General features: G+C 41.8%; 1 long non-coding RNA gene across 1 annotated transcript; it reads left to right on the top strand.

The window, feature by feature from the left end:
* Nucleotides 1-1,438: 1,438 nt before the first annotated feature.
* Nucleotides 1,439-5,045, top strand: LOC123386833. The gene is made up of 2 exons (XR_006601276.1): nt 1,439-3,595; nt 4,049-5,045. It is a non-coding gene; the product is annotated as an uncharacterized LOC123386833 (long non-coding RNA).
* The last annotated feature ends 2,031 nt before the right edge of the window (nt 5,046-7,076 follow it).

Here is a 7,076-nt window from a genome sequence, read left to right on the forward strand (position 1 = left end):
CACTGAAAACTACAAACTATTTCTGAGGGAAATGAATTGTGACCTAAAGAGATAGAGAGAGATATGTTTGTCATGGGCCTTAAGGTTCAATATCATCTTTTAAAAATGTTTATTTGTTTGTTTTGAGTGAGAGAGAGAGAGAGAGAGGGATGGAGGTGCAGAGAGCCAAACAAACTCGACCACTGTCAGCACAGAGCCCAATGTGGGGCTTGATCCCATAAACCTGTGAGATCATGACCTGAGCTGAAATCAAGGGTTGGATGCTTAACTGACCAAGCCATCCATGTGCCCCAAGGTTTAATATGATTAAGACGGTGGGGCCCCTGGGTGGCTCAGTCAGTTCAGTGTCCAACTTCAGCTCAGGTCATGATCTCACAGTTCGTGGGTTCGAGCCCAGCGTCGGGCTCTGTGCTGACAGCTCAGAGCCTGGAGCCTGCTTCAGATTAAATAGGTCAATGGAACAGAATAGAAAGTACAAAAATTGATCACACATATAACAACTGATGGGTATTTGAACAAAACACATACCAACAAGTAATATTCAACAAAGGCAATTCAGTGGAGAAAGAATCATTTTTTTCAAAGAACGATGCTGGAAGACATACACAAAATCAACAACAATAACTTGAATTTATACCTAGAACCATGTAAAAATTAACTCAAAATAGATTATAGACTTCAAGTAAACCCAAAACTATGAAAGTATAAACCACAGGCAAAGATATTTTAGATACAACATCAAACACATGATCTGGAGAAGAAAAAATTGGAAGTGATGAATCATTAAAGTTTCAGCATTAAAAACTTTTACTCTTTGAAAATCATTGCTCATGAACAAATCAGGAGACTATAGATGTTGACAAGGATGTGGAGAAACGGGAACCCTCTTGCACTGTTGGTGGGAATGCAAACTGGTGCAGCCGCTCTGGAAAACAGTGTGGAGGTTCCTCAAAAAATTAAAAATAGATCTACCCTATGACCCAGCAATAGCACTGCTAGGAATTTACCCAAGGGATACGGGAGTGCTGATGCATAGGGGCACTTGTACCCCAATGTTTATAGCAGCACTTTCAACAACAGCCAAATTATGGAAAGAGCCTAAATGTCCATCAACTGATGAATGGATAAAGAAGATGTGGTTTATATATACAATGGAATACTACTTGGCAATGAGTAAAAATGAAATCTGGCCATTTGCTGCAACATGGATGGAACTGGAAGGTATGATGCTGAGTGAAATAAGTCAATCAGAAAAGGACAGATATCATATGTTTTCACTCATATGTGGATCTTGAGAAACTTAACAGAAGACCATGAGGGAGGGGAAGGGGGAAAAAAAGTCTCAGAGAGGGAGGGAGGCAAACCATAAGAGACTCTTAAGGACTGAGAACAAACTGAAGGTTGATGGGGGGTGGGGGAAAGGGGAAAGTGGGTGATGGGCATTGAGGAGGGCACTTGTTGGGATGAGCACTGGGTGTTGTATGGAAACCAACTTGACAATAAATTATATTAAAAAAAAAAAGAAAGAAAGGCATTGCTCAGAGCATGAAAGCACAAGCCATAGACTGAGAGGAAATATTTGTATCTTGTAAAGGACTTGTGTCCAGAATATATTTTTAAACCCTCAGGACAATAATAAACATAAATAACCCACCTTAAAACCTGGTTCAGAGATGGGAACAAGAGGTGAACAGATGATATAGGAATGGCAAATGAGCACTTTTCCTTAGGGAATGCAAAATAAAACCATGAGATACCCAGTTACACCAATTACAATAGCTAAAATTAAAAAGGCTGACTATATCCAGGGTTGAGAAAGATAGGTAGGAATGAGAACCCTCATGCATTGTTGGTGAGAATGTAAAATGTTAGAACCACTTTGGAAAATAGTTTGGCAGTTTCTTAAAAACCTAAACATAAACCCACCATATGATCTAGCTATTCTGCTCCTGGGTATTTACTCAAGAGAAAAGAAAGCATACGCGTGTGCAAGGACCTGTACTTGAATGTTCGTAGCTCCTTCATTTGTGAAAGCCAAATGTCCATCAACAGGTAAATGGATAAACATATTGTGGTGCAGGTTTCCCTTGCTATCCGAGAGTAGAGCATTCCTACGGATTGTTTCATACGCCAAAATGGAGTAAAGGGAAGAAGCAATTACCATTCATGTGTAGGGAAACATTTTTTACTTTTCCCAGACCCCAAAATAACTTCTCTTACGCTTTTCTGATACCTTAAGACGCATCTTGTTAACGGATGCGCACAATAATCAAGATAAAGCACAGATGCTCACAGGCACAGTTCAAAGCTCTGGTGGCTTGATGCTGAGACACTGAGTGTAGTTGCCGGGCCCCTCTAGCTGATCAGGGTGTGCATTGCCTCTGTAACAGCTCATCGCAAAACAAACACAGAATGCGATTTTTTTTTTTGCTTTTCTCCTTTTTTTCGTAAAAGCAAAAGTTCTCTTCAGGTTTCTTTCGGTTAGCAAAAACGGGTAGAAAAGTAGGTCTTTCATAAAAGTGAAGGGACAGAATGGGAACCTTTGAAAAGTAGGAGACACTTACATATCCATCCCACGGAATACTAGTCAGCAACGTAAAAGATGAACCATTGGTATACGCAGCAACATAGATGAGCCTCAAAATAATTTTGCAGAGTGAAAGAAGCTAACAAAACAGTCTGATGGCAACACATCTATAGCAACGGAAAGCAGATCAGTGATTTCCTGGAGCAGGGGATAGAAAGGGTAGGAGGGAGGGATTACCAAGATGTATGAGGAATATTGGTTTTGCATCCTTCAGCTGACGCACACTATCATGATCGTGGTGACGGTTTCATAGGTACATACATTGTCAGAACTGATCTGATTGTTCACTTTATACATTATGTCATGATGAACGTTAGGTCATGATGTCAATTATATCTCATTAGGCTGTTTTTAAAAAGCAAAAAAGGAATACATTAGAAGCATATTAAAGAATCCTTTATAGGCAGATAATGGTGTTGATTGCTTGGGAAGTGGATGCAGGTAGGCAGATGAAGAACTCGAAAAATGATAAAAACAGCAAATCAAAACAAGACACCATTCCTACTCTAGGTTATATGTCTCTAGGATGGAAGTTGTACATTAAGGGCACGCTGTTCTAAGTAGCCACAGTCTTGAAAGACATTCCTCATGTTGATCATCACAACATAAGGTGTACCCTCAAGAAGGAAACCGGTGAAGTTAGGCTTTCGGGAGACAAGAGAGGATTCTCTCTCTCTCTAGACTGTTCTAGGGTCTTGTTGGAGGGGGATGAAATTTAGCCTCCACTTGGCGATGCCCATCAATAGGTCATTCCCTACCCTTTTAATAACTCCTCCCCAGGAGAAGTGCAGTGACTTCTCCGATGGATGTGTTTCCATCCTTAACCTTCCTCTTTGGAACAAGATGCCTTTAGGCAGCATACATTCTCCTCTGTTCCTTCTTGAGGTGGGTTTTTTTTTTTGTTTTTTGTTTTTTTTAACAGGTGCAATTGGCCTTTCCCCCAAATAAAGAGGGACTTATTTGGAGAAGAAGCCTGATGTGATTAGATGCTGCATGAAACTGAGACTGGTAAATCTGTGATTCTGGTGCTCACTATTAAGAAGACCTCAGCCTCTCTCCCCTAGATTTAAGCCACAGTCTCTTAGATCAATTTTATCATTAAACAGGAAGGCGCCTTTGCTTTCATTTGCTGTCTACTTTTATTTCTAAATTGGCTCACAACTTGCTGGGGAAGAGGATTACCCTGTGTTGGGCTCTCTCAAAGACCCAATAGGCCTAGACGTCCAGGAGTCAAGCAGAACTAAGGAGTGTGCCCAAGGGTCCTCCTACATGGAAGCAGGTTATGAAAGAGGCAGGCAGATTTCCCAGAAGGGAGCTCCAAGATACAAAGAAACAGCTCCAGTCGTAGATGTTTTTAAACGTTCTAGCCTTGATTTCATGTTTAAACAGAGATTGGGGCCAAGACCTCGGTTTCCTGTTCAGTCCGTTTGAATGATAATGGAAGACAATATTCTCTCCTAGCTCTCCATTCACATCAAGCTTCAGGCTGCCAACCATCGTTAATGAAGTGTGAACCTGAAGGACTGAATCAAGGCGATCTCACACCACAACTTCTAGAAAACAAAACAGAACAAAAAAACAGCAAACAACAACAAAACTTGCAATGTTCAGGGAACATCTCCTTTTTCATTTTTGCAAGTAAGTGTTCAAGTGTTGGACAACACAATCCATCCTACTGAAGGTGCCCTGCTCATGTGCTGTGTTCACTCCTGCTGTTGAGGTCCCTGAAACTTCTCAGTTCTGGTCCTCTCTGAGTCTTGGTTTACATTTGTCTGCAATTCATTGAGCTTCCCCCAAATCTTTCCATTAAGTTCCCTTCTCAGCTCAGTTAGCCAGAATGTCTTCCTGTTGATTGTAACCAAAAAACAAAACAAAACAAAACAAAATAAACAAACAAAAAACCCTTTAACTGATATACCTTGTTTAATAAAGATATTCAAATCTTTCCATTTCCCCTGTTAGAGCAAAAGGTGTATCTCGAGATTTCAGGAGAATGAATACAAGAACGAAATCTAAAGGAAATGACCACGGGTTTCCCCTTAGGAAACTTTAAGTCTTTGGAGACTGGGTGAAGGAATGCATTGTAATTCCTCATGTCCAGGCTGTTATAATGGGAATAATTCGGGGAGGCTCTGATCCTATGAGGTTTTTTGGTTTTTTGTGTTTTGTTTTGTTTTGCTTTTTTATCCACGAGTGCTTATCAGGGTGCCTACCACAGTCTGGGTACAAAGTTAGAGAGCACATACACCTTAACCTTCTAGCAGCATGGCTGGGGGTGCTATCACATGAAGAAGACTACATTCTTTGTTGGAGAATACCATGGAATATCACTTTGCCAAGTGCCAAGATACTGCACATGGAGTTGATGTTCCTTCTTAGCATCTATAGCCCATTATGCTCACCTTGCATTCATGTTAAATGAATTAACCTTCTATTGAATAAACTGCTGACCACCTTGCTCTGGACTGTCTTTTTATGACCCAAGTCTCGGTTTTGCTTTCATCTGAAAAAAGCAACCGAAGTTCCCAAATTTCAGATGATTTGAACTCCTACAGCAGTTTTGGAGATTTCTTTTAAAGAAGTATGAACAACATATGCCTTCAAGATTCAAAGCATCTGCTGAAAGCATTTACACTTTGCATCCTTGATCCTCAAGCAGATTGTAGAATAATTCTCTGCCACCTGAGTAGGGGTGGTGTGCCTGGATGAAATGCAGATATTATAGAGTCTGCATTTCTTGCCCTTGGAATTAGAAAATGCTCTACCCACATGCAGTAGAGCTCATTTATGTTAGAATCTGTCTCTTTAATGTCTCATACATGGAACACTGTCTTTTCTGAGAGCATTACAAATATCAAATCCCATTCAGTCAATGGGTGCATTTTGCTCGAGGCCATCCTGCAACATGCCATCTGAGAAGCCCCTAAATTATAATGTCAAGATGGCAACAAGGTTTTTACTATGAGATATAAATAGGAAGCTTCCAACCAGGCTGTTGATTCTTTTTTTGTGCGCCTCATAGCTCTGAACAATGACTATTTTCAGTTAGTCAGATTCACTGCTAAAAATCCCATGAGTTCATCTAATAATCTAGTCTTATGTGAAGCCGAATACTTCTTATTATGGTGAATGTCAGAATGCCATGGGTGAACAGGAGCAAAGTACATGTATATTGAAGGTGGTATGATTTTGTTTGCTTCAAGATGGAAGGCCCTTTGTCATACAAATCTCAGAAAGCAGGATAAGTGATGTCAAGCCTGTCCATGTGCCTCCAAACTGTCACTGAAAAAAGTGCACAAGTTCCAGAGTTTGATTGTAAGTATTTTTTTAACTGATGGAATCACTACGCATTGCAAATGCGTAAGTCTGGAAAACGGATTTGCATTGTCCATCTTCCAGTTATGCTTGTTTAAGATGGCAGTTCTTGGGGCACCTGGGTGACTCAGTCGGTTGGGCAACCGACTTCGGTTCAGGTCATGATCTCGTAGTTCGTGAGTTCGAGCCCCGCGTCAGGCTCTGTGCTGACAGCTCAGAGCCTGGAGCCGGCTTCGGATTCTGTGTCTCCCCCTCTCTTGACCCCTCCCCGGCTCCCGTTCTGTGTCTCTCTGTCTCTCAATAATAAATAAACATTTAAAAAAAAAGATGGCAGTCCTGTCCCCAAAAAGGATATTCAACATCTGCAAATATTATAGATAGAACTCGACCTCTTCAGAACGACTCTTGGCTTCCCTCTTCTACTCTGTAGCTGAAATTTACTGCATCCTGCAAGGTCAAGAAGGCGACTGGACCAAGATTTCTCTCCTTCCCTCCAGCTCCAGCCCTCACCAGCCACTGCACTCCCTGCATACATAACAATAATGGTTCTTTATTCGCCTTGTCTATTTTAAGCCACCAACAAATAGAAGCCACTCTTCTGAACCTCCTAATGCAGCAATTCCCTCAGAATTGCAAGAAAGGCCATCTGTTGTCTCAACTATCTGCGGAGCTGAAGTGAAGGCTTAAGTTAATGCTCTTCAGCAGAGCAATAGGAAAACATCCATTACCCACTGACAGGTTAGCTCGCCTGCCCCAACGGGTGGATGTCCGCAGTTGCACACATTAAGGAAACAGAGCGATCACCCTAAGGATACAAGAAAACCTAAACCCTTCAAGAAACGAAGAACTACTGCGAAGGGGCCAGATTCTTCCAGAACACAAAAACTATTTCTTACTTGCGGATCTGGAGTGCTCCGTATTCTCATTCAATTCTCAGGCCTTGGTATTACCGATTAGATTAGTGCTCTGAGGTGCTCCATGCACGAGGCTTTTGACCTTTCCGTTCTTGAAGTAGCATTAGCAAAATGACTCTGACTGCTCACCCTGTGGGGAGGCAAAGCTGGCTCTGCCAGGTCCCGGGAAAGTGGGGAGAGGCGGCCTGCGCGATGGGACTGCTGTAGGCAGGGTTTCTATGCAGCGAATCAGCCTGTACCACTTCTGATCCCTGCCACGC

The sequence above is a fragment of the Felis catus genome, chromosome B4 (assembly GCF_018350175.1).
Source record: "Felis catus isolate Fca126 chromosome B4, F.catus_Fca126_mat1.0, whole genome shotgun sequence".
In the NCBI taxonomy this organism is placed as follows: domain Eukaryota; kingdom Metazoa; phylum Chordata; class Mammalia; order Carnivora; family Felidae; genus Felis; species Felis catus.